This window comes from Hyperolius riggenbachi, chromosome 2, assembly GCF_040937935.1.
Source record: "Hyperolius riggenbachi isolate aHypRig1 chromosome 2, aHypRig1.pri, whole genome shotgun sequence".
Taxonomy (NCBI): Eukaryota; Metazoa; Chordata; class Amphibia; order Anura; family Hyperoliidae; genus Hyperolius; species Hyperolius riggenbachi.
The window spans coordinates 140,433,952-140,450,526 of record NC_090647.1 but is presented as its reverse complement, the minus strand read 5'-3'; the positions used below and the strand labels follow the sequence as shown (position 1 = coordinate 140,450,526).

The 16,575-nt window shown below is 60.9% G+C and overlaps 8 non-coding genes and 72 pseudogenes across 8 annotated transcripts; all 80 read right to left on the bottom strand.

Annotated features, from left to right (window-relative positions):
• Positions 1-69: 69 nt before the first annotated feature.
• LOC137549612 (5S ribosomal RNA) lies at positions 70-188 on the bottom strand (annotated as a pseudogene).
• An 83-nt stretch (positions 189-271) lies between these two features.
• LOC137547588 (5S ribosomal RNA) lies at positions 272-390 on the bottom strand (annotated as a pseudogene).
• Positions 391-473: 83 nt separating this feature from the next.
• LOC137551382 (5S ribosomal RNA) lies at positions 474-592 on the bottom strand (annotated as a pseudogene).
• An 83-nt stretch (positions 593-675) lies between these two features.
• LOC137552965 (5S ribosomal RNA) lies at positions 676-794 on the bottom strand (annotated as a pseudogene).
• An 83-nt stretch (positions 795-877) lies between these two features.
• On the bottom strand, positions 878-996 carry LOC137552901 (5S ribosomal RNA; annotated as a pseudogene).
• An 83-nt stretch (positions 997-1,079) lies between these two features.
• Positions 1,080-1,198, bottom strand: LOC137557914 (5S ribosomal RNA; annotated as a pseudogene).
• An 83-nt stretch (positions 1,199-1,281) lies between these two features.
• LOC137549938 (5S ribosomal RNA) lies at positions 1,282-1,400 on the bottom strand (annotated as a pseudogene).
• An 83-nt stretch (positions 1,401-1,483) lies between these two features.
• Positions 1,484-1,602, bottom strand: LOC137547992 (5S ribosomal RNA; annotated as a pseudogene).
• Positions 1,603-1,685: 83 nt separating this feature from the next.
• LOC137557264 (5S ribosomal RNA) lies at positions 1,686-1,804 on the bottom strand (annotated as a pseudogene).
• An 83-nt stretch (positions 1,805-1,887) lies between these two features.
• LOC137551988 (5S ribosomal RNA) lies at positions 1,888-2,006 on the bottom strand (annotated as a pseudogene).
• Positions 2,007-2,089: 83 nt separating this feature from the next.
• LOC137551345 (5S ribosomal RNA) lies at positions 2,090-2,208 on the bottom strand. The gene has a single exon (XR_011027014.1). It is a non-coding gene; the product is annotated as a 5S ribosomal RNA (ribosomal RNA).
• An 84-nt stretch (positions 2,209-2,292) lies between these two features.
• On the bottom strand, positions 2,293-2,411 carry LOC137551987 (5S ribosomal RNA; annotated as a pseudogene).
• An 83-nt stretch (positions 2,412-2,494) lies between these two features.
• LOC137557103 (5S ribosomal RNA) lies at positions 2,495-2,613 on the bottom strand (annotated as a pseudogene).
• An 83-nt stretch (positions 2,614-2,696) lies between these two features.
• LOC137558107 (5S ribosomal RNA) lies at positions 2,697-2,815 on the bottom strand (annotated as a pseudogene).
• Positions 2,816-2,898: 83 nt separating this feature from the next.
• On the bottom strand, positions 2,899-3,017 carry LOC137559048 (5S ribosomal RNA; annotated as a pseudogene).
• Positions 3,018-3,100: 83 nt separating this feature from the next.
• On the bottom strand, positions 3,101-3,219 carry LOC137558104 (5S ribosomal RNA; annotated as a pseudogene).
• An 83-nt stretch (positions 3,220-3,302) lies between these two features.
• Positions 3,303-3,421, bottom strand: LOC137557263 (5S ribosomal RNA; annotated as a pseudogene).
• An 83-nt stretch (positions 3,422-3,504) lies between these two features.
• On the bottom strand, positions 3,505-3,623 carry LOC137551334 (5S ribosomal RNA). Its single transcript, XR_011027013.1, has one exon. It is a non-coding gene; the product is annotated as a 5S ribosomal RNA (ribosomal RNA).
• An 83-nt stretch (positions 3,624-3,706) lies between these two features.
• On the bottom strand, positions 3,707-3,825 carry LOC137559490 (5S ribosomal RNA; annotated as a pseudogene).
• A 285-nt stretch (positions 3,826-4,110) lies between these two features.
• Positions 4,111-4,229, bottom strand: LOC137550859 (5S ribosomal RNA; annotated as a pseudogene).
• An 83-nt stretch (positions 4,230-4,312) lies between these two features.
• LOC137548861 (5S ribosomal RNA) lies at positions 4,313-4,431 on the bottom strand (annotated as a pseudogene).
• An 84-nt stretch (positions 4,432-4,515) lies between these two features.
• Positions 4,516-4,634, bottom strand: LOC137558869 (5S ribosomal RNA; annotated as a pseudogene).
• Positions 4,635-4,717: 83 nt separating this feature from the next.
• LOC137553652 (5S ribosomal RNA) lies at positions 4,718-4,836 on the bottom strand (annotated as a pseudogene).
• An 83-nt stretch (positions 4,837-4,919) lies between these two features.
• On the bottom strand, positions 4,920-5,038 carry LOC137549820 (5S ribosomal RNA; annotated as a pseudogene).
• An 83-nt stretch (positions 5,039-5,121) lies between these two features.
• Positions 5,122-5,240, bottom strand: LOC137553464 (5S ribosomal RNA; annotated as a pseudogene).
• An 83-nt stretch (positions 5,241-5,323) lies between these two features.
• On the bottom strand, positions 5,324-5,442 carry LOC137554587 (5S ribosomal RNA; annotated as a pseudogene).
• An 83-nt stretch (positions 5,443-5,525) lies between these two features.
• LOC137554679 (5S ribosomal RNA) lies at positions 5,526-5,644 on the bottom strand. Its single transcript, XR_011027426.1, has one exon. It is a non-coding gene; the product is annotated as a 5S ribosomal RNA (ribosomal RNA).
• Positions 5,645-5,727: 83 nt separating this feature from the next.
• Positions 5,728-5,846, bottom strand: LOC137548547 (5S ribosomal RNA; annotated as a pseudogene).
• Positions 5,847-5,919: 73 nt separating this feature from the next.
• On the bottom strand, positions 5,920-6,038 carry LOC137551322 (5S ribosomal RNA). The gene has a single exon (XR_011027012.1). It is a non-coding gene; the product is annotated as a 5S ribosomal RNA (ribosomal RNA).
• Positions 6,039-6,121: 83 nt separating this feature from the next.
• LOC137549893 (5S ribosomal RNA) lies at positions 6,122-6,240 on the bottom strand (annotated as a pseudogene).
• Positions 6,241-6,515: 275 nt separating this feature from the next.
• LOC137549575 (5S ribosomal RNA) lies at positions 6,516-6,634 on the bottom strand (annotated as a pseudogene).
• An 83-nt stretch (positions 6,635-6,717) lies between these two features.
• Positions 6,718-6,836, bottom strand: LOC137548088 (5S ribosomal RNA; annotated as a pseudogene).
• An 83-nt stretch (positions 6,837-6,919) lies between these two features.
• Positions 6,920-7,038, bottom strand: LOC137556470 (5S ribosomal RNA). The gene has a single exon (XR_011029120.1). It is a non-coding gene; the product is annotated as a 5S ribosomal RNA (ribosomal RNA).
• An 83-nt stretch (positions 7,039-7,121) lies between these two features.
• LOC137557262 (5S ribosomal RNA) lies at positions 7,122-7,240 on the bottom strand (annotated as a pseudogene).
• An 83-nt stretch (positions 7,241-7,323) lies between these two features.
• Positions 7,324-7,442, bottom strand: LOC137554577 (5S ribosomal RNA; annotated as a pseudogene).
• An 83-nt stretch (positions 7,443-7,525) lies between these two features.
• On the bottom strand, positions 7,526-7,644 carry LOC137552482 (5S ribosomal RNA; annotated as a pseudogene).
• An 83-nt stretch (positions 7,645-7,727) lies between these two features.
• On the bottom strand, positions 7,728-7,846 carry LOC137549487 (5S ribosomal RNA; annotated as a pseudogene).
• An 83-nt stretch (positions 7,847-7,929) lies between these two features.
• On the bottom strand, positions 7,930-8,048 carry LOC137559461 (5S ribosomal RNA; annotated as a pseudogene).
• Positions 8,049-8,131: 83 nt separating this feature from the next.
• On the bottom strand, positions 8,132-8,250 carry LOC137550899 (5S ribosomal RNA; annotated as a pseudogene).
• An 83-nt stretch (positions 8,251-8,333) lies between these two features.
• LOC137551311 (5S ribosomal RNA) lies at positions 8,334-8,452 on the bottom strand. The gene has a single exon (XR_011027011.1). It is a non-coding gene; the product is annotated as a 5S ribosomal RNA (ribosomal RNA).
• Positions 8,453-8,535: 83 nt separating this feature from the next.
• Positions 8,536-8,654, bottom strand: LOC137558039 (5S ribosomal RNA; annotated as a pseudogene).
• An 83-nt stretch (positions 8,655-8,737) lies between these two features.
• Positions 8,738-8,856, bottom strand: LOC137547885 (5S ribosomal RNA; annotated as a pseudogene).
• Positions 8,857-8,939: 83 nt separating this feature from the next.
• On the bottom strand, positions 8,940-9,058 carry LOC137548787 (5S ribosomal RNA; annotated as a pseudogene).
• An 83-nt stretch (positions 9,059-9,141) lies between these two features.
• Positions 9,142-9,260, bottom strand: LOC137557084 (5S ribosomal RNA; annotated as a pseudogene).
• Positions 9,261-9,343: 83 nt separating this feature from the next.
• LOC137551252 (5S ribosomal RNA) lies at positions 9,344-9,462 on the bottom strand (annotated as a pseudogene).
• An 83-nt stretch (positions 9,463-9,545) lies between these two features.
• Positions 9,546-9,664, bottom strand: LOC137552035 (5S ribosomal RNA; annotated as a pseudogene).
• Positions 9,665-9,747: 83 nt separating this feature from the next.
• On the bottom strand, positions 9,748-9,866 carry LOC137549954 (5S ribosomal RNA; annotated as a pseudogene).
• An 83-nt stretch (positions 9,867-9,949) lies between these two features.
• LOC137552802 (5S ribosomal RNA) lies at positions 9,950-10,068 on the bottom strand (annotated as a pseudogene).
• Positions 10,069-10,151: 83 nt separating this feature from the next.
• LOC137557102 (5S ribosomal RNA) lies at positions 10,152-10,270 on the bottom strand (annotated as a pseudogene).
• An 83-nt stretch (positions 10,271-10,353) lies between these two features.
• On the bottom strand, positions 10,354-10,472 carry LOC137547846 (5S ribosomal RNA; annotated as a pseudogene).
• Positions 10,473-10,555: 83 nt separating this feature from the next.
• On the bottom strand, positions 10,556-10,674 carry LOC137557217 (5S ribosomal RNA; annotated as a pseudogene).
• An 83-nt stretch (positions 10,675-10,757) lies between these two features.
• LOC137548743 (5S ribosomal RNA) lies at positions 10,758-10,876 on the bottom strand (annotated as a pseudogene).
• An 83-nt stretch (positions 10,877-10,959) lies between these two features.
• Positions 10,960-11,078, bottom strand: LOC137548954 (5S ribosomal RNA; annotated as a pseudogene).
• An 84-nt stretch (positions 11,079-11,162) lies between these two features.
• Positions 11,163-11,281, bottom strand: LOC137551516 (5S ribosomal RNA; annotated as a pseudogene).
• An 83-nt stretch (positions 11,282-11,364) lies between these two features.
• LOC137557101 (5S ribosomal RNA) lies at positions 11,365-11,483 on the bottom strand (annotated as a pseudogene).
• An 83-nt stretch (positions 11,484-11,566) lies between these two features.
• On the bottom strand, positions 11,567-11,685 carry LOC137547845 (5S ribosomal RNA; annotated as a pseudogene).
• Positions 11,686-11,768: 83 nt separating this feature from the next.
• Positions 11,769-11,887, bottom strand: LOC137558470 (5S ribosomal RNA; annotated as a pseudogene).
• An 84-nt stretch (positions 11,888-11,971) lies between these two features.
• On the bottom strand, positions 11,972-12,090 carry LOC137558599 (5S ribosomal RNA; annotated as a pseudogene).
• Positions 12,091-12,172: 82 nt separating this feature from the next.
• LOC137552553 (5S ribosomal RNA) lies at positions 12,173-12,291 on the bottom strand (annotated as a pseudogene).
• Positions 12,292-12,374: 83 nt separating this feature from the next.
• LOC137550754 (5S ribosomal RNA) lies at positions 12,375-12,493 on the bottom strand (annotated as a pseudogene).
• An 83-nt stretch (positions 12,494-12,576) lies between these two features.
• On the bottom strand, positions 12,577-12,695 carry LOC137551298 (5S ribosomal RNA). Its single transcript, XR_011027009.1, has one exon. It is a non-coding gene; the product is annotated as a 5S ribosomal RNA (ribosomal RNA).
• Positions 12,696-12,778: 83 nt separating this feature from the next.
• LOC137553377 (5S ribosomal RNA) lies at positions 12,779-12,897 on the bottom strand (annotated as a pseudogene).
• An 84-nt stretch (positions 12,898-12,981) lies between these two features.
• On the bottom strand, positions 12,982-13,100 carry LOC137548793 (5S ribosomal RNA; annotated as a pseudogene).
• Positions 13,101-13,183: 83 nt separating this feature from the next.
• Positions 13,184-13,302, bottom strand: LOC137548614 (5S ribosomal RNA; annotated as a pseudogene).
• An 83-nt stretch (positions 13,303-13,385) lies between these two features.
• LOC137547900 (5S ribosomal RNA) lies at positions 13,386-13,504 on the bottom strand (annotated as a pseudogene).
• Positions 13,505-13,588: 84 nt separating this feature from the next.
• On the bottom strand, positions 13,589-13,707 carry LOC137549214 (5S ribosomal RNA; annotated as a pseudogene).
• An 83-nt stretch (positions 13,708-13,790) lies between these two features.
• On the bottom strand, positions 13,791-13,909 carry LOC137559247 (5S ribosomal RNA; annotated as a pseudogene).
• Positions 13,910-13,992: 83 nt separating this feature from the next.
• LOC137557708 (5S ribosomal RNA) lies at positions 13,993-14,111 on the bottom strand (annotated as a pseudogene).
• Positions 14,112-14,195: 84 nt separating this feature from the next.
• Positions 14,196-14,314, bottom strand: LOC137558038 (5S ribosomal RNA; annotated as a pseudogene).
• Positions 14,315-14,397: 83 nt separating this feature from the next.
• LOC137551285 (5S ribosomal RNA) lies at positions 14,398-14,516 on the bottom strand. The gene has a single exon (XR_011027008.1). It is a non-coding gene; the product is annotated as a 5S ribosomal RNA (ribosomal RNA).
• An 83-nt stretch (positions 14,517-14,599) lies between these two features.
• LOC137557083 (5S ribosomal RNA) lies at positions 14,600-14,718 on the bottom strand (annotated as a pseudogene).
• An 83-nt stretch (positions 14,719-14,801) lies between these two features.
• LOC137551251 (5S ribosomal RNA) lies at positions 14,802-14,920 on the bottom strand (annotated as a pseudogene).
• An 83-nt stretch (positions 14,921-15,003) lies between these two features.
• LOC137548742 (5S ribosomal RNA) lies at positions 15,004-15,122 on the bottom strand (annotated as a pseudogene).
• An 83-nt stretch (positions 15,123-15,205) lies between these two features.
• LOC137548953 (5S ribosomal RNA) lies at positions 15,206-15,324 on the bottom strand (annotated as a pseudogene).
• Positions 15,325-15,407: 83 nt separating this feature from the next.
• LOC137547844 (5S ribosomal RNA) lies at positions 15,408-15,526 on the bottom strand (annotated as a pseudogene).
• An 83-nt stretch (positions 15,527-15,609) lies between these two features.
• LOC137557216 (5S ribosomal RNA) lies at positions 15,610-15,728 on the bottom strand (annotated as a pseudogene).
• An 83-nt stretch (positions 15,729-15,811) lies between these two features.
• On the bottom strand, positions 15,812-15,930 carry LOC137548741 (5S ribosomal RNA; annotated as a pseudogene).
• Positions 15,931-16,013: 83 nt separating this feature from the next.
• Positions 16,014-16,132, bottom strand: LOC137548952 (5S ribosomal RNA; annotated as a pseudogene).
• An 83-nt stretch (positions 16,133-16,215) lies between these two features.
• LOC137551515 (5S ribosomal RNA) lies at positions 16,216-16,334 on the bottom strand (annotated as a pseudogene).
• An 83-nt stretch (positions 16,335-16,417) lies between these two features.
• On the bottom strand, positions 16,418-16,536 carry LOC137557100 (5S ribosomal RNA; annotated as a pseudogene).
• Between the last annotated feature and the right edge of the window lie 39 nt (positions 16,537-16,575).

The following is a 16,575-nucleotide window of genomic DNA, read 5'->3' as shown; positions in this document are numbered from 1 at the left end:
CGTTCCGGCGCCTTGAAGGTGAGGCTTCCCACGCGTGCTCATAGCCATTGGGTCTCAAACCCAAAAAAACGCCTGCAGCACCTGGGGTTCACAGCCGGTCTCCCATGCAGCTACTAAACAGGCCTGAAGCCGCTTAGCTTCCGCGATCTGACGAGAGTGGGCGCTTTCGGCTTAGTGTGGCCGCAGGCAACCTCCATGGCGCCGTTCCGGCGCCTTGAAGGTGAGGCTTCCCACGCGCGCTCATAGACATTGGGCCTCAAACCCAAAAAAACACCTGCAGCACCTGGGGTTCACAGCCGGTCTCCCATGCAGCTACTAACCAGGCCTGAAGCCGCTTAGCTTCCGCGATCTGACGAGAGCAGGCGCTTTCGGCTTAGTGTGGCCGCAGGCAACCTCCAAGGCGCCGTTCCGGCGCCTTGAAGGTGAGGCTTCCCACGCGTGCTCATAGCCATTGGGCCTCAAACCCAAAAAAACGCCTGCAGCACCTGGGGTTCACAGCCAGTCTCCCATGCAGCTACTAACCAGGCCTGAAGCCGCTTAGCTTCCGCGATCTGACGAGAGCGGGCGCTTTCGGCTGACTGTGGCCGCAGGCAACCTCCAGGGCGCCGTTCCGGCGCCTTGAAGGTGAGGCTTCCCACGCGTGCTCATAGCCATTGGGTCTCAAACCCAAAAAAACGCCTGCAGCACCTGGGGTTCACAGCCGATCTCCCATGCAGCTACTAAACAGGCCTGAAGCCGCTTAGCTTCCGCGATCTGACGAGAGTGGGCGCTTTCGGCTTAGTGTGGCCGCAGGTAACCTCCAGGGCGCCGTTCCGGCGCCTTGAAGGTGAGGCTTCCCACGCGTGCTCATAGCCATTGGGCCTCAAACCCAAAAAAACACCTGCAGCACCTGGGGTTCACAGCCGGTCTCCCATGCAGCTACTAACAAGGCCTGAAGCCGCTTAGCTTCCGCGATCTGACGAGAGCAGACGCTTTCGGCTTAGTGTGGCCGCAGGCAACCTCCAGGGCGCCGTTCCGGCGCCTTGAAGGTGAGGCTTCCCACGCGTGCTCATAGCCATTGGGTCTCAAACCCAAAAAAACACCTGCAGCACCTGGGGTTCACAGCCGGTCTCCCATGCAGCTACTAACCAGGCCTGAAGCCGCTTAGCTTCTGCGATCTGACGAGAGCAGGCGCTTTCGGCTTAGTGTGGCCGCAGGCAACCTCCAGGGCGCCGTTCCGGCGCCTTGAAGGTGAGGCTTCCCACGCGTGCTCATAGCCATTGGGCCTCAAACCCAAAAAAACACCTGCAGCACCTGGGGTTCACAGCCGGTCTCCCATGCAGCTACTAACCAGGCCTGAAGCCGCTTAGCTTCCACGATCTGACAAGAGTGGGCGCTTTCGGCTTAGTGTGGCCGCAGGCAACCTTCAAGGCGCCGTTCCGGCGCCTTGAAGGTGAGGCTTCCCACGCGTGCTCATAGCCATTGGGCCTCAAACCCAAAAAAACGCCTGCAGCACCTGGGGTTCACAGCCGGTCTCCCATGCAGCTACTAACCAGGCCTGAAGCCGCTTAGATTCCGCGATCTGACGAGAGCGGGCGCTTTCGGCTTAGTGTGGCCGCAGGCAACCTCCAGGGCGCCGTTCCGGCGCCTTGAAGGTGAGGCTTCCCACGCGTGCTCATAGCCATTGGGCCTCAAACCCAAAAAAACACCTGCAGCACCTGGGGTTCACAGCCGGTCTCCCATGCAGCTACTAACCAGGCCTGAAGCCGCTTAGCTTCCGCGATCTGACGAGAGCGGGCGCTTTCGGCTTAGTGTGGCCGCAGGCAACCTCCAGGGCGCCGTTCCGGCGCCTTGAAGGTGAGGTTTCCCACGCGTGCTCATAGCCATTGGGTCTCAAACCCAAAAAAACGCCTGCAGCACCTGGGGTTCACAGCCGGTCTCCCATGCAGCTACTAACCAGGCCTGAAGCCGCTTAGCTTCCGCGATCTGACGAGCGCGGGCGCTTTCGGGTTAGTGTGGCCGCAGGTAACCTCCAGGGTGCCGTTCCGGCGCCTTGGAGGTGAGGCTTCCCACGCGTGCTCATAGCCATTGGGCCTCAAACCCAAAAAAACGCCTGCAGCACCTGGGGTTCACAGCCGGTCTCCCATGCAGCTACTAACCAGGCCTGAAGCCGCTTAGCTTCCGCGATCTGACGAGAGCGGGCGCTTTCGGCTTAGTGTGGCCGCAGGCAACCTCCAGGGCGCCGTTCCGGCGCCTTGAAGGTGAGGTTTCCCACGCGTGCTCATAGCCATTGGGTCTCAAACCCAAAAAAAACGCCTGCAGCACCTGGGGTTCACAGCCGGTCTCCCATGCAGCTACTAACCAGGCCTGAAGCCGCTTAGCTTCCGCGATCTGACGAGCGCGGGCGCTTTCGGGTTAGTGTGGCCGCAGGTAACCTCCAGGGTGCCGTTCCGGCGCCTTGGAGGTGAGGCTTCCCACGCGTGCTCATAGCCATTGGGCCTCAAACCCAAAAAAACGCCTGCAGCACCTGGGGTTCACAGCCGGTCTCCCATGCAGCTACTAACCAGGCCTGAAGCCGCTTAGCTTCCGCGATCTGACGAGAGCGGGCGCTTTCAGCTTAGTGTGGCCGCAGGCAACCTCCAGGGCGCCGTTCCGGCGCCTTGAAGGTGAGGCTTCCCACGCGTGCTCATAGCCATTGGGTCTCAAACCCAAAAAAACACCTGCAGCACCTGGGGTTCACAGCCGGTCTCCCATGCAGCTACTAACCAGGCCTGAAGCCGCTTAGCTTCCGCGATCTGACGAGAGCGGGCGCTTTCGGCTTAGTGTGGCCGCAGGAAACCTCCAGGGCGCCGTTCCGGCGCCTTGAAGGTGAGGCTTCCCACACGTGCTCATAGCCATTGGGCCTCAAACCCAAAAAAATGCCTGCAGCACCTGGGGTTCACAGCCGGTCTCCCATGCAGCTACTAACCAGGCCTGAAGCCGCTTAGCTTCCGCGATCTGACGAGAGCGGGCGCTTTCGGCTTAGTGTAGCCGCAGGTAACCTCCAAGGCGCCGTTCCGGCGCCTTGAAGGTGAGGCTTCCCACGCGTGCTCATAGCCATTGGGCCTCAAACCCAAAAAAACGCCTGCAGCACCTGGGGTTCACAGCCGGTCTCCCATGCAGCTACTAACCAGGCCTGAAGCCGCTTAGCTTCCGCGATCAGACGAGAGCGGGCGCTTTCGGCTAAGTGTGGCCACAGGCAACCTCCAGGGCGCCGTTCCGGCGCCTTGAAGGTGAGGCTTCCCACGCGTGCTCATAGCCATTGGGTCTCAAACCCAAAAAAACACCTGCAGCACCTGGGGTTCACAGCCGGTCTCCCATGCAGCTACTAACCAGGCCTGAAGCCGCTTAGCTTCCGCGATCTGACGAGAGCGGGCGCTTTCGGCTTAGTGTGGCCGCAGGCAACCTCCAGGGCGCCGTTCCGGCGCCTTGAAGGTGAGGCTTCCCACGCGTGCTCATAGCCATTGGGTCTCAAACCCAAAAAAACGCCTGCAGCACCTGGGGTTCACAGCCGGTCTCCCATGCAGCTACTAACCAGGCCTGAAGCCGCTTAGCTTCCGCGATCTGACGAGAGCGGGCGCTTTCGGCTTAGTGTGGCCGCAGGCAACCTCCACGGCGCCGTTCCGGCGCCTTGAAGGTGAGGCTTCCCACGCGTGCTCATAGCCATTGGACCTCAAACCCAAAAAAACGCCTGCAGCACCTGGGGTTCACAGCCGGTCTCCCATGCAGCTACTATCCAAGCCTGAAGCCGCTTAGCTTCCGCGATCTGACGAGAGCGGGCGCTTTCAGCTTAGTGTGGCCGCAGGCAACCTCCAAGGCGCCGTTCCGGCGCCTTGAAGGTGAGGCTTCCCACGCGTGCTCATAGTCATTGGGCCTCAAACCCAAAAAAACACCTGCAGCATCTGGGGTTCACAGCCAGTCTCCCATGAAGCTACTAACCAGGCCTGAAGCCGCTTAGCTTCCGTGATATGACAAGAGCGGGCGCTTTCGGCTTAGTGTGGCCGCAGGCAACCTCCAGGGCGCCGTTCCGGCGCCTTGAAGGTGAGGCTTCCCACGCGTGCTCATAGCCATTGGACCTCAAACCCAAAAAAACGCCTGCAGCACCTGGGGTTCACAGCCAGTCTACCATGCAGCTACTATCCAAGCCTGAAGCCGCTTAGCTTCCGCGATCAGACGAGAGCGGGCGCTTTCGGCTTAGTGTGGCCGCAGGCAACCTCCAAGGCGCCGTTCCGGCGCCTTGAAGGTGAGGCTTCCCACGCGTGCTCATAGTCATTGGGCCTCAAACCCAAAAAAACGCCTGCAGCACCTGGGGTTCACAGCCGGTCTCCCATGCAGCTACTAACCAGGCCTGAAGCCGCTTTGCTTCCGCGATCTGACAAGAGCGGGCGCTTTCGGCTTAGTGTGGCCGCAGGCAACCTCCAGGGCGCCGTTCCGGCGCCTTGAAGGTGAGGCTTCCCACGCGTGCTCATAGTCATTGGGCCTCAAACCCAAAAAAAACGCCTGCAGCACCTGGGGTTCACAGCCGGTCTCCCATGCAGCTACTAACCAGGCCTGAAGCCGCTTAGCTTCCGCGATCTAACGAGAGCAGGCGCTTTCGGCTTAGTGTGGCCGCAGGCAACCTCCAGGGCGCCGTTCCGGCGCCTTGAAGGTGAGGCTTCCCACGCGTGCTCATAGCCATTGGGTCTCAAACCCAAAAAAACGCCGGCAGCACCTGGGGTTCACAGCCGGTCTCCCATGCAGCTACTAACCAGGCCTGAAGCTGCTTAGCTTCCGACATCTGACGAGAGCGGGCGCTTTCGGCTTAGTGTGGCCGCAGGCAACCTTCAGGGCGCCGTTCCGGCGCCTTGAAGGTGAGGCCTCCCATGCGTGCTCATAGCCATTGGGCCTCAAACCCAAAAAAACGCCTGCAGCACCTGGGGTACACAGCCGGTCTCCCATGCAGCTACTAACCAGGCCTGAAGCCGCTTAGCTTCCGTGATCTGACGAGAGCGGGCGCTTTCGGCTTAGTGTGGCCGCAGGCAACCACCAGGGCGCCGTTCCGGCGCCTTGAAGGTGAGGCTTCCCACGCGTGCTCATAGCCATTGGGTCTCAAATCCAAAAAAACGCCTGCAGCACCTGGGGTTCACAGCCGGTCTCCCATGCAGCTACTAACGAGGCCTGAAGCCACTTAGCTTCCGCAATCTGACGAGAGCGGGCGCTTTCGGCTTAGTGTGGCCGCAGGAAACCTCCAGGGCGCCGTTCCGGCGCCTTGAAGGTGAGGCTTCCCACGCGTGCTCATAGCCATTGGGCCTCACACCCAAAAAAACACCTGCAGCATTTGGGGTTCACACCCGGTCTCCCATGCAGCTACTAACCAGGCCTGAAGCCGCTTAGCTTCCACAATCTGACGAGAGCGGGCGCTTTTGGCTTAGTGTGGCCGCAGGAAACCTCCAAGGCGCCGTTCCGGCGGCTTGAAGGTGAGGCTTCCCACACGTGCTCATAGCCATTGGGCCTCAAACCCAAAAAAACGCCTGCAGCACCTGGGGTTCACAGCCGGTCTCCCATGCAGCTACTAACCAGGCCTGAAGCCGCTTAGCTTCCGCGATCTGACGAGAGCGGGCGCTTTCGGCTTAGTATGGCCGCAGGCAACCTCCAAGGCGCCGTTCCGGCGCCTTGAAGGTGAGCCTTCCCACGCGTGCTCATAGCCATTGGGCCTCAAACCCAAAAAAACACCTGCAGCACCTGGGGTTCACAGCCGGTCTCCCATGCAGCTACTAACTAGGCCTGAAGCCGCTTAGCTTCCGCGATCTGACGAGAGCGGGCGCTTTCGGCTTAGTGTGGCCGCAGGCAAGCTCCAGGGCGCCGTTCCGGCGCCTTGAAGGTGAGGCTTCCCACACGTGCTCATAGCCATTGGGTCTCAAACGCCTGCAGCACCTGGGGTTCACAGCCGGTCTCCCATGCAGCTACTAACCAGGCCTGAAGCCGCTTAGCTTCCGCGATCTGACGAGAGCGGGCGCTTTCGGCTTAGTGTGGCCGCAGGCAACCTCCAGGGCGCCGTTCCGGCGCCTTGAAGGTGAGACTTCCCACGCGTGCTCATAGCCATTGGGCCTCAAACCCAAAAAAACGCCTGCAGCACCTGGGGTTCACAGCCGGTCTCCCATGCAGCTACTAACCAGGCCTGAAGCCGCTTAGCTTCCGCAATCTGACGAGAGCTGGCGCTTTCGGCTCAGTGTGGCCGCAGGCAACCTCGAGGGCGCCGTTCCGGCGCCTTGAAGGTGAGGCTTCCCACGTGTGCTCATAGCCATTGGGCCTCAAACCCAAAAAAACGCCTGCAGCACCTGGGGTTCACAGCCGGTCTCCCATGCAGCTACTAACCAGGCCTGAAGCCGCTTAGCTTCCGCGATCTGACGCTTTCGGCTTAGTGTGGCCGCAGGAAACCTCCAAGGCGCCGTTCCGGCGCCTTGAAGGTGAGGCTTCCCACGCGTGCTCATAGCCATTGGGCCTCAAACCCAAAAAAACACCTGCAGCACCTGGGGTTCACAGCCAGTCTCCCATGCAGCTACTAACCAGGCCTGAAGCCGCTTAGCTTCCGCGATCTGACGAGAGCAGGCGCTTTCGGCTTAGTGTGGCCGCAGGCAACCTCCAAGGCGCCGCTCCGGCGCCTTGAAGGTGAGGCTTCCCACGCGTGCTCATAGCCATTGGGCCTCAAACCCAAAAAAACGCCTGCAGCACCTGGGGTTCACAGCCGGTCTCCCATGCAGCTACTAACCAGGCCTGAAGCCACTTAGCTTCCGCGATCTGACGAGAGCGGGCGCTTTCGGCTTAGTGTGGCCGCAGGAAACCTTTAGGGCGCCGTTCCGGCGCCTTGAAGGTGAGGCTTCCCACGCGTGCTCATAGCCATTGGGCCTCAAACCCCAAAAAATGCCTGCAGCACCTGGGGTTCACAGCCGGTCTCCCATGCAGCTACTAACCAGGCCTGAAGCCGCTTAGCTTCCGCGATCTGACGAGAGCGGGCGCTTTCGGCTTAGTGTGGCCGCAGGCAACCACCAGGGCGCCGTTCCGGCGCCTTGAAGGTGAGGCTTCCCACGTGTGCTCATAGCCATTGGGTCTCAAACCCAAAAAAACACCTGCAGCACCTGGGGTTCACAGCCGGTCTCCCATGCAGCTACTAACCAGGCCTGAAGCCGCTTAGCTTCCGCGATCTGACGAGAGCGGGCGCTTTCGGCTTAGTGTGGCCGCAGGCTACCTCCAGAGCGCCGTTCCGGCGCCTTGAAGGTGAGGCTTCCCACGCGTGCTCATAGCCATTGGGCCTCAAACCCAAAAAAACGCCTGCAACATCTGGGGTTCACAGCCGGTCTCCCATGCAGCTACTAACCAGGCCTGAAGCCGCTTAGCTTCCACAATCTGACAAGAGCGGGCGCTTTTGGCTTAGTGTGGCCACAGGCAACCTCCAAGGCGCCGTTCCGGCGCTTTGAAGGTGAGGCTTCCCACACGTGCTCATAGCCATTGGGCCTCAAACCCAAAAAAACGCCTGCAGCACCTGGGGTTCACAGCCGGTCTCCCATGCAGCTACTAACCAGGCCTGAAGCCGCTTAGCTTCCGCGATCTGACGAGAAAGGGCGCTTTCGGCTTAGTGTGGCCGCAGGGAACATCCAAGGCGCCGTTCCGGCGCCTTGAAGGTGAGGCTTCCCACGCGTGCTCATAGCCATTGGGCCTCAAACCCAAAAAAACGCCTGCAGCACCTGGGGTTCACAGCCGGTCTCCCATGCAGCTACTAACCAGGCCTGAAGCCGCTTAGCTTCCGCGATCTGACGAGAGCGGGCGCTTTCGGCTTAGTGTGGCGGCAGGAAACCTCCAAGGCGCCGTTCCGGCGCCTTGAAGGTGAGGCTTCCCACGCGTGCTCATAGCCATTGGGCCTCAAACCCAAAAAAACGCCTGCAGCACCTGGGGTTCACAGCCGGTCTCCCATGCAGCTACTAACCAGGCCTGAAGCCGCTTAGCTTCCGCGATCTGACGAGAGCTGGCGCTTTCGGCTTAGTGTGGCCGCAGGCAACCTCCAGGGCGCCGTTCCGGCGCCTTGAAGGTGAGGCTTCCCACGCGTGCTCATAGCCATTGGGTCTCAAACCCAAAAAAACACCTGCAGCACCTGGGGTTCACAGCCGGTCTACCATGCAGCTACTAACCAGGCCTGAAGCCGCTTAGCTTCCGCGATCTGACAAGAGCGGGCGCTTTCGGCTTAGTGTGGCCGCAGGCAACCTCCAAAGCGCCGTTCCGGTGCCTTGAAGGTGAGGCTTCCCACGCGTGCTCATAGCCATTGGGCCTCAAACCCCAAAAAACGCCTGCAGCACCTGGGGTTCACAGCCGGTCTCCCATGCAGCTACTAACCAGGCCTGAAGCCGCTTAGCTTCCGCGATCTGACGAGAGCGGGCGCTTTCGGCTTAGTGTGGCCGCAGGCAACCTCCAGGGCGCCGTTCCGGCGCCTTGAAGGTGAGGCTTCCCACGCGTGCTCATAGCCATTGGGTCTCAAACCCAAAAAAACGCCTGCAGCACCTGGGGTTCACAGCCGGTCTCCCATGCAGCTACTAACCAGGCCTGAAGCCACTTAGCTTCCGCGATCTGACGAGAGCGGGCGCTTTCGGCTTAGTGTGGCCGCAGGCAACCTCCAGGGCGCCGTTCCGGCGCCTTGAAGGTGAGGCTTCCCACGCGTGCTCATAGCCATTGGGCCTCAAACCCAAAAAAACGCCTGCAGCACCTGGGGTTCACAGCCGGTCTCCCATGCAGCTACTAACCAGGCCTGAAGCCGCTTAGCTTCCACGATCTGAAGAGAGCGGGCGCTTTCGGCTTAGTGTGGCCGCAGGCAACCTCCAGGGCGCCGTTCCGGCGACTTGAAGGTGAGGCTTCCCACGCGTGCTCATAGCCATTGGGCTTCAAACCCAAAAAAATGCCTGCAGCACCTGGGGTTCACAGCCAGTCTCCCATGCAGCTACTAACCAGGCCTGAAGCCGCTTAGCTTCCGCGATCTGACAAGAGCGGGCGCTTTCGGCTTAGTGTGGCCGCAGGCATCCTTCAAGGCGCCGCTCCGGCGCCTTGAAGGTGAGGCTTCCCACGCGTGCTCATAGCCATTGGGCCTCAAACCCAAAAAAACACCTGCAGCACCTGGGGTTCACAGCTGGTCTCCCATGCAGCTACTAACCAGGCCTGAAGCCGCTTAGCTTCCGCGATCTGACGAGAGCGGGCGCTTTCGGCTTAGTGTGGCCGCAGGCAACCTCCAGGGCGCCGTTCCGGCGCCTTGAAGGTGAGGCTTCCCACGCGTGCTCATAGCCATTGGGTCTCAAACCCAAAAAAACTCTTGCAGCACCTGGGGTTCACAGCCGGTCTCCCATGCAGCTACTAACCAGGCCTGAAGCCACTTAGCTTCCGCGATCTGACGAGAGCGGGCGCTTTCGGCTTAGTGTGGCCGCAGGCAACCTCCAGGGCGCCGTTCCGGCGCCTTGAAGGTGAGGCTTCCCACGCGTGCTCATAGACATTGGGCCTCAAACCCAAAAAAACACCTGCAGCACCTGGGGTTCACAGCCGGTCTCCCATGCAGCTACTAACCAGGCCTGAAGCCGCTTAGCTTCCGCGATCTGACGAGAGTGGTCGCTTTCGGCTTAGTGTGGCCGCAGGCAACCTCCAGGGCGCCGTTCCGGCGCCTTGAAGGTGAGGCTTCCCACGCGTGCTCATAGCCATTGGGCCTCAAACCCAAAAAAATGCCTGCAGCACCTGGGGTTCACAGCCGGTCTCCCATGCAGCTACTAACCAGGCCTGAATACGCTTAGCTTCCGCGATCTGACGAGAGCGGGCGCTTTCGGCTTAGTGTAGCCGCAGGCAACCTCCACAGCGCCGTTCCGGTGCCTTGAAGGTGAGGCTTCCCACGCGTGCTCATAGCCATTGGGTCTCAAACCCAAAAAAACGCCTGCAGCACCTGGGGTTCACAGCCGGTCTCCCATGCAGCTACTAAACAGGCCTGAAGCCACTTAGCTTCCGCAATCTGACGAGAGCGGGCGCTTTCGGCTTAGTGTGGACGCAGGCAACCTCCAGGGCGCCGTTCCGGCGCCTTGAAGGTGAGGCTTCCCACGCGTGCTCATAGCCATTGGGCCTCAAACCCAAAAAAACGCCTGCAGCACCTGGGGTTCACAGCCGGTCTCCCATGCAGCTACTAACCAGGCCTGAAGCCGCTTAGCTTCCGCGATCTGACGAGAGCGGGCGCTTTCAGCTTAGTGTGGCCGCAGGCAACCTCCAGGGCGCCGTTCCGGCGCCTTGAAGGTGAGGCTTCCCACGCGTGCTCATAGCCATTGGGCCTCAAACCCAAAAAAACGCCTGCAGCACCTGGGGTTCACAGCCGGTCTCCCATGCAGCTACTAACCAGGCCTGAAGCCGCTTAGCTTCCGCGATCTGACGAGAGCGAGCGCTTTCGGCTTAGTGTGGCCGCAGGTAACCTCCAGGGCGCCGTTCCGGCGCCTTGAAGGTGAGGCTTCCCACGCGTGCTCATAGCCATTGGGTCTCAAACCCAAAAAAATGCCTGCAGCACCTGGGGTTCACAGCCGGTCTCCCATGCAGCTACTAACCAGGCCTGAAGCCACTTAGCTTCCGCGATCTGACGAGAGCGGGCGCTTTCGGCTTAGTGTGGCCGCAGGCAACCTCCAGGGCGCCGTTCCGGCGCCTTGAAGGTGAGGCTTCCCACGCGTGCTCATAGACATTGGGCCTCAAACCCAAAAAAACACCTGCAGCACCTGGGGTTCACAGCCGGTCTCCCATGCAGCTACTAACCAGGCCTGAAGCCGCTTAGCTTCCGCGATCTGACGAGAGCGGTCGCTTTCGGCTTAGTGTGGCCGCAGGCAACCTCCAGGGCGCCGTTCCGGCGCCTTGAAGGTGAGGCTTCCCACGCGTGCTCATAGCCATTGGGCCTCAAACCCAAAAAAATGCCTGCAGCACCTGGGGTTCACAGCCGGTCTCCCATGCAGCTACTAACCAGGCCTGAATACGCTTAGCTTCCGCGATCTGACGAGAGCGGGCGCTTTCGGCTTAGTGTGGCCGCAGGCAACCTCCACGGCGCCGTTCCGGTGCCTTGAAGGTGAGGCTTCCCACGCGTGCTCATAGCCATTGGGTCTCAAACCCAAAAAAAACGCCTGCAGCACCTGGGGTTCACAGCCGGTCTCCCATGCAGCTACTAAACAGGCCTGAAGCCGCTTAGCTTCCGCAATCTGACGAGAGCGGGCGCTTTCGGCTTAGTGTGGACGCAGGCAACCTCCAGGGCGCCGTTCCGGCGCCTTGAAGGTGAGGCTTCCCACGCGTGCTCATAGCCATTGGGCCTCAAACCCAAAAAAACGCCTGCAGCACCTGGGGTTCACAGCCGGTCTCCCATGCAGCTACTAACCAGGCCTGAAGCCGCTTAGCTTCCGCGATCTGACGAGAGCGGGCGCTTTCAGCTTAGTGTGGCCGCAGGCAACCTCCAGGGCGCCGTTCCGGCGCCTTGAAGGTGAGGCTTCCCACGCGTGCTCATAGCCATTGGGCCTCAAACCCAAAAAAACGCCTGCAGCACCTGGGGTTCACAGCCGGTCTCCCATGCAGCTACTAACCAGGCCTGAAGCCGCTTAGCTTCCGCGATCTGACGAGAGCGAGCGCTTTCGGCTTAGTGTGGCCGCAGGTAACCTCCAGGGCGCCGTTCCGGCGCCTTGAAGGTGAGGCTTCCCACGCGTGCTCATAGCCATTGGGTCTCAAACCCAAAAAAATGCCTGCAGCACCTGGGGTTCACAGCCGGTCTCCCATGCAGCTACTAACCAGGCCTGAAGCCGCTTAGCTTCCGCGATCTGACGAGAGCGGGCGCTTTCGGCTTAGTGTGGCCGCAGGGAACCTCCAGGGCGCCGTTCCGGCGCCTTGAAGGTGAGGCTTCCCACGCGTGCTCATAGCCATTGGGCCTCAAACCCAAAAAAAACGCCTGCAGCACCTGGGGTTCACAGCCGGTCTCCCATGCAGCTACTAACCAGGCCTGAAGCCGCTTAGCTTCCACGATCTGACGAGAGCGGGCGCTTTCGGCTTAGTGTGGCCGCAGGCAACCTCCAAGGCGCCGTTCCGGCGCCTTGAAGGTGAGGCTTCCCACGCGTGCTCATAGCCATTGGGCCTCAAACCCAAAAAAAGCCTGCAGCGCCTGGGGTTCACAGCCGGTCTCCCATGCAGCTACTAACCAGGCCTGAAGCCGCTTAGCTTCCGCGATCTGACGACAGCGGGCGCTTTCGGCTTAGTGTGGACGCAGGCAACCTCCAAAGTGCCGTTCCGGCGCCTTGAAGGTGAGGCTTCCCACGCGTGCTCATAGCCATTGGGCCTCAAACCCAAAAAAACGCCTGCAGCACCTGGGGTTCACTGCCGGTCTCCCATGCAGCTACTAACCAGGCCTCAAGCCGCTTAGCTTCCGCAATCTGACGAGAGCGGGCGTTTTCGGCTTAGTGTGGCCGCAAGCAACCTCCAGGGCGCCGTTCCGGCGCCTTGAAGGTGAGGCTTCCCACGCGTGCTCATAGCCATTGGGTCTCAAACCCAAAAAAACGCCTGCAGCACCTGGGGTTCACAGCCGGTCTCCCATGCAGCTACTAACCAGGCCTGAAGCCGCTTAGCTTCCGCGATCTGACGAGAGCGGGCGCTTTCGGCTTAGTGTGGCCGCAGGCAACCTCCAGGGCGCCGTTCCGGCGCCTTGAAGGTGAGGCTTCCCACGCGTGCTCATAGCCATTGGGCCTCAAACCCAAAAAAACATCTGCAGCACCTGGGGTTCACAGCCAGTCTCCCATGCAGCTACTAACCAGGCCTGAAGCCGCTTAGCTTCCGCAATCTGACGAGAGCGGGCGCTTTCGGCTTAGTGTGGCCGCCGGCAACCTCCAAGGCGCCGTTCCGGCGCCTTGAAGGTGAGGTTTCCCACGCGTGCTCATAGCCATTGGGCCTCAAACCCAAAAAAAACGCCTGCAGCACCTGGGGTTCACAGCCGGTCTCCCATGCAGCTACTAACCAGGCCTGAAGCCGCTTAGCTTCCGCAATCTGACGAGAGCGGGCGCTTTCGGCTTAGTGTGGCCGCAGGTAACCTCCAGGGCGCCGTTCCGGCGCCTTGAAGGTGAGGCTTCCCACGCGTGCTCATAGCCATTGGGCCTCAAACCCAAAAAAACGCCTGCAGCACCTGGGGTTCACAGCCGGTCTCCCATGCAGCTACTAACCAGGCCTGAAGCCGCTTAGCTTCCGCGATCTGACGAGAGCTGGCGCTTTCAGCTTAGTGTGGCCGCAGGCAACCTCCAGGGCGCCGTTCCGGCGCCTTGAAGGTGAGGCTTCCCACGCGTGCTCATAGCCATTGGGTCTCAAACCCAAAAAAACACCTGCAGCACCTGGGGTTCACAGCCGGTCTACCATGCAGCTACTAACCAGGCCTGAAGCCGCTTAGCTTCCGCGATCTGACGAGAGCGGGCGCTTTCGGCTTAGTGTGGCCGCAGGCAACCTCCAGGGCGCCGTTCCGGCGCCTTGAAGGTGAGGCTTCCCACGCGTGCTCATAGCCATTGGGTCTCAAACCCAAAAAAAACGCCTGCAGCACCTGGGGTTCACAGCCGGTCTACCATGCAGCTACTAACCAGGCCTGAAGCCGCTTAGCTTCCGCGATCTGACAAGAGCGGGCGCTTTCGGCTTAGTGTGGCCGCAGGCAACCTCCAAAGCGCCGTTCCGGTGCCTTGAAGGTGAGGCTTCCCACGCGTGCTCATAGCCATTGGGCCTCAAACCCCAAAAAACGCCTGCAGCACCTGGGGTTCACAGCCGGTCTCCCATGCAGCTACTAACCAGGCCTGAAGCCGCTTAGCTTCCGCGATCTGACAAGAGCGGGCGCTTTCGGCTTAGTGTGGCCGCAGGCAACCTCCAAAGCGCCGTTCCGGTGCCTTGAAGGTGAGGCTTCCCACGCGTGCTCATAGCCATTGGGCCTCAAACCCCAAAAAACGCCTGCAGCACCTGGGGTTCACAGCCGGTCTCCCATGCAGCTACTAACCAGGCCTGAAGCCGCTTACCTTCCGCGATCTGACGAGAGCGGGCGCTTTCGGCTTAGTGTGGCCGCAGGCAACCTCCAGGGCGCCGTTCCGGCGCCTTGAAGGTGAGGCTTCCCACGCGTGCTCATAGCCATTGGGTCTCAAACCCAAAAAAAACGCCTGCAGCACCTGGGGTTCACAGCCGGTCTCCCATGCAGCTACTAACCAGGCCTGAAGCCACTTAGCTTCCGCGATCTGACGAGAGCGGGCGCTTTCGGCTTAGTGTGGCCGCAGGCAACCTCCAGGGCGCCGTTCCGGCGCCTTGAAGGTGAGGCTTCCCACGCGTGCTCATAGCCATTGGGCCTCAAACCCAAAAAAACGCCTGCAGCACCTGGGGTTCACAGCCGGTCTCCCATGCAGCTACTAACCAGGCCTGAAGCCGCTTAGCTTCCGCGATCTGACGAGAGCGGGCGCTTTCGGCTTAGTGTGGCCGCAGGCAATCTCCAGGGCGCCGTTCCGGCGCCTTGAAGGTGAGGCTTCCCACGCGTGCTCATAGCCATTGGGCCTCAAACCCAAAAAAACACCTGCAGCACCTGGGGTTCACAGCTGGTCTCCCATGCAGCTACTAACCAGGCCTGAAGCCGCTTAGCTTCCGCGATCTGACGAGAGCGGGCGCTTTCGGCTTAGTGTGGCCGCAGGCAACCTCCAGGGCGCCGTTCCGGCGCCTTGAAGGTGAGGCTTCCCACGCGTGCTCATAGCCATTGGGTCTCAAACCCAAAAAAACTCTTGCAGCACCTGGGGTTCACAGCCGGTCTCCCATGCAGCTACTAACCAGGCCTGAAGCCACTTAGCTTCCGCGATCTGACGAGAGCGGGCGCTTTCGGCTTAGTGTGGCCGCAGGCAACCTCCAGGGCGCCGTTCCGGCGCCTTGAAGGTGAGGCTTCCCACGCGTGCTCATAGACATTGGGCCTCAAACCCAAAAAAACACCTGCAGCACCTGGGGTTCACAGCCGGTCTCCCATGCAGCTACTAACCAGGCCTGAAGCCGCTTAGCTTCCGCGATCTGACGAGAGCGGTCGCTTTCGGCTTAGTGTGGCCGCAGGCAACCTCCAGGGCGCCGTTCCGGCGCCTTGAAGGTGAGGCTTCCCACGCGTGCTCATAGCCATTGGGCCTCAAACCCAAAAAAATGCCTGCAGCACCTGGGGTTCACAGCCGGTCTCCCATGCAGCTACTAACCAGGCCTGAATACGCTTAGCTTCCGCGATCTGACGAGAGCGGGCGCTTTCGGCTTAGTGTGGCCGCAGGCAACCTCCAGGGCGCCGTTCCGGCGCCTTGAAGGTGAGGCTTCCCACGCGTGCTCATAGCCATTGGGCCTCAAACCCAAAAAAACGCCTGCAGCACCTGGGGTTCACAGCCGGTCTCCCATGCAGCTACTAACCAGGCCTGAAGCCGCTTAGCTTCCGCGATCTGACGAGAGCGAGCGCTTTCGGCTTAGTGTGGCCGCAGGTAACCTCCAGGGCGCCGTTCCGGCGCCTTGAAGGTGAGGCTTCCCACGCGTGCTCATAGCCATTGGGTCTCAAACCCAAAAAAATGCCTGCAGCACCTGGGGTTCACAGCCGGTCTCCCATGCAGCTACTAACCAGGCCTGAAGCCACTTAGCTTCCGCGATCTGACGAGAGCGGGCGCTTTCGGCTTAGTGTGGCCGCAGGCAACCTCCAGGGCGCCGTTCCGGCGCCTTGAAGGTGAGGCTTCCCACGCGTGCTCATAGACATTGGGCCTCAAACCCAAAAAAACACCTGCAGCACCTGGGGTTCACAGCCGGTCTCCCATGCAGCTACTAACCAGGCCTGAAGCCGCTTAGCTTCCGCGATCTGACGAGAGCGGTCGCTTTCGGCTTAGTGTGGCCGCAGGCAACCTCCAGGGCGCCGTTCCGGCGCCTTGAAGGTGAGGCTTCCCACGCGTGCTCATAGCCATTGGGCCTCAAACCCAAAAAAATGCCTGCAGCACCTGGGGTTCACAGCCGGTCTCCCATGCAGCTACTAACCAGGCCTGAATACGCTTAGCTTCCGCGATCTGACGAGAGCGGGCGCTTTCGGCTTAGTGTGGCCGCAGGCAACCTCCACGGCGCCGTTCCGGTGCCTTGAAGGTGAGGCTTCCCACGCGTGCTCATAGCCATTGGGTCTCAAACCCAAAAAAACGCCTGCAGCACCTGGGGTTCACAGCCGGTCTCCCATGCAGCTACTAAACAGGCCTGAAGCCGCTTAGCTTCCGCAATCTGACGAGAGCGGGCGCTTTCGGCTTAGTGTGGACGCAGGCAACCTCCAGGGCGCCGTTCCGGCGCCTTGAAGGTGAGGCTTCCCACGCGTGCTCATAGCCATTGGGCCTCAAACCCAAAAAAACGCCTGCAGCACCTGGGGTTCACAGCCGGTCTCCCATGCAGCTACTAACCAGGCCTGAAGCCGCTTAGCTTCCGCGATCTGACGAGAGCGGGCGCTTTCAGCTTAGTGTGGCCGCAGGCAACCTCCAGGGCGCCGTTCCGGCGCCTTGAAGGTGAGGC